The 3,253-nt window shown below is 39.0% G+C and overlaps 1 non-coding gene across 1 annotated transcript; it reads left to right on the forward strand.

Annotated features, from left to right (window-relative positions):
* Positions 1-367: 367 nt before the first annotated feature.
* Positions 368-474, forward strand: LOC145038143 (small nucleolar RNA R71). The gene has a single exon (XR_013679208.1). It is a non-coding gene; the product is annotated as a small nucleolar RNA R71 (small nucleolar RNA).
* The last annotated feature ends 2,779 nt before the right edge of the window (positions 475-3,253 follow it).

Below are 3,253 nucleotides of genomic sequence, written 5' to 3' on the forward strand. Positions count from 1 at the left end.
ATAACATACTTGTACCTTTTTGTTGCCGTTCTCATCCAAATCGCAATCTCTAGTGAGGTGAGGTCCATTGCAATTTTTGCAACCCACCCGTATGGCATGGATAGTTTGATCCATTTTGTCCATTCTCCAATCCATGGTTTTTAACATGGCCATGACCGTGGATAGATCTTCAGTAGCAGCGTATGCGGCTCCCCTCGTGACATCATTCCTAGGGTTGTGGTATTGTCTAGAGTGTTTAGAGAATTCTTCAATCAATTCTTTGATCACCGGGGGTGGCTTCTTTGTAAGTGGCCCTTGTGAGTCTAGCAACTGCCGGGTCGTGACATTGACTCCATCATAAAAGATGGAAACTTCTTGCTGGCTGTTTAGATCATGGTGTGGGCAATTTCGTAGCAGACTTTTGTACCTCTCCCATGCTTCATATAATGACTCTCCAGCTTGTTGTTCAAAGTTTGCAATGGCCTTCTTGAGTTTGGCTATCTTGGATGGTGGGGAAAAGTGATCAATAAATTCTTCCTTCATTCTGGCCCAAGTAGTGACTGACCCGGGGGGAAGTGATTTGAGCCAGTCTTTAGCAGCACCCTTGAAGGTTACCGGAAGCATCCGAAGTAGTTGAGTTTCACGGGTTACATTTGGAATGTTGAAGTAATCAGCAACATCATTTACTTCGTCCAAATGTTTGTAGGCATCTTCATGATCCTTCCCATAGAAAGGTATTTCCTTGAGTGAAGCTAGGATATGACCTTTTAGCTCGAAGGTGGCAGTTGCGGGAATTGCGGGTTGCACAAGTCCAGGGCCATGGTCGTCGCGCATCCTCTTCTTCCATTCTCCCATGGGAATTTCATCAATGTTAGCCATAGTGAATGCTAACTCTTCCTCCGATTCGGTTTCTTGTTCGTACGTTGCCTCCTCTTCTTCCTCGGTTTCGTATCCAATATCTTCTTGAATTGGCTCCTCAATTATCAAGGAAGCACTAGAAGCTCCTGATTTGCTGCTCTTCTTTTTCCCAAAAACAGTCTTCAAGTTGGACAATGGTGATTTCTTTGGTGTGCTTGAACTCTCCACGTCCTTCCCTTTGTTTCTTTTCAATGCGGATTCGGGGTCTTCGAACGGGGGTACCAGTGGTGTGTTTGCTCCTCTGGTCATGAAAGTCCTGAAATTGATCAAATAAAAAGCGTAAAAAGAACAAAAAGATTGTAAACAAATAAAAAAAATTTGCTAACTAAATTGTTACTCGCCGAGTAGGTGCGAGTGCACTCGGCGAGTATCAGTGATATTTCAAAAAAAATTCTAAGTTTTAACCTAACTAAAACAGATACTAAAACCTAATTACCAGTTACTAAATTGCAATAAATGAACTTTATGCAAGTAAACTCACAAAAAGGATCGAAAAAATTAGGAATTAGCTTAATTATTTAGAACCGTTCCCCGGCAACGGCGCCAAAAACTTGATGTGTGTAAATTCAACTAGTTTTATCCCTACTTTTTATTAATAATTTGAGCACACAAAGGCAGTGAACCTGTCTTTAAGTGGTATAGATTGATACGTAAGGTATCGAACTCAGGGAACGGCAATTAAACTAATAGCTAATTTTCACTAAAACAAATAATAAAAGTAAAGGGTTTTTCTCTAGTTTTGCAAGACTAGAAGCTTAGACAAACTAAATTAACTTATTAATTAAAGCAACAACTATTCACCAAATTTGATAAAGATGTTTCTATTTAGGTTCAACCAATTCACTCCTATGGTTATTTAAGTTAAGGTAGATTAATTGTTATTGGTTACCAATGATAATAGTTAGGTTCATATTCATTACTCCTAACCCTTAGACAATTAACTAATTTAAGCGTTGATCAAGTGTTTAAAATAATTAATTCCCTAGATTAATTATTTGGATTAAATAAGATTTGTAATGGTTAATTAAGTTATCAATTCAATTAACCTCTTGTTGATGGTTCTCAAACAAGCTCACACATTAATCTTCCTATTTTCTTATTAATATTAGTTTCATACTCATTACTTCCAAGCATACGTTTTAGCATTCACATAGACATATGAGGTTAACAATTAAGTGATGTTCATGCAACCTAATTGCCTTCCAATTAACAGAAAATAGTAGTGATTAATACATAAGGTTCTTTAACAAACTTGATTTAATAAATCACCAATAGACAATTAAGCAAGAATTAATAATTAAACCATAGGAGTTCTTTGGTATTCCCCAAACAGAAACAAAAACGAGTTTAGCTCATAGTTGCAGTAGAAACAAACACAAAAACAAAGTTTATGAAAGCAAACATGTTTAATTCCTAAGTCTAAGTGGTAGAATTAACCTAATTGCTTGAATTCTTCCAACTCTTGAAGCTTAGGGTTCCTTAGCGCCTTCTGAACCTTTTAGTCGCAGCTAATCCTTCAAAAATCGCCAGGAATAATGTCCCATGGGATAAAGATTCGTCTTTTAAAGATATCCCAAAACAGAGGGTACTCGGCGAGTAGCAGAATCAACTCGCCGAGTAGGTCCATACTTATCCGTCTTGAATTAGCAGTCGTATTTATCTTCTGGCATATCGTCGTGTACTCGCCGAGTAGGGTCGATCTACTCACCGAGTAGGTCCTTCTTTCACTCTTTAATCTTCACTTGCTTTCCTTTTCTCCTTTTTGCCTCCAAGCATATCCTTTGGACTGAAAACACAATTCAAAGCATTTTAAGTACCTTTTGTCCACATTATTCTCATAATTAACCAAAAATAACTAAGAATATATGTAAAATAATTAACTAACTATGCACATATCAATAGAACAGCATGCTAGTACTAGGCTAGGGATTTTCAGGATTTCATGATAATGTTTCCTGTTTTATGTTGCCTGCTAGCCTAGGGTTTCCTTCTGTATGAGATTTTCAGTGTTCCTCTAGGAGTGAGGATTGAGTTCTTGCTATGTATATTTGTCACTAGGGTGTTGTGGTAGTACTTCATTCAAATATGGGTAGGTGTGGAAGGTAGTATGGGCCCGTAGTACTGAAAGCACAGGACCCATACGCGTATCAGGGAAACCGTGACCTCTAGGGTTGGGTTGGGAGTTGGTTCCCGGGGTAGTGGGATGTATCTGAGATTTTGTGATGTTTTTCAGTATGGTGGTCACGAGGCATGCTGGGAGCGGATCCGGGTAGGGATCGGGAGAGGGATGTCAGGGTGGGTCTGTACCGCCCGAGGTTGTTGGTCAGATGAGCATAGGCGAGTTGGATGCTAGGAT

Source organism: Lactuca saligna, chromosome 3, assembly GCF_052625555.1.
Source record: "Lactuca saligna cultivar CGN05327 chromosome 3, ASM5262555v1, whole genome shotgun sequence".
In the NCBI taxonomy this organism is placed as follows: Eukaryota; Viridiplantae; Streptophyta; class Magnoliopsida; order Asterales; family Asteraceae; genus Lactuca; species Lactuca saligna.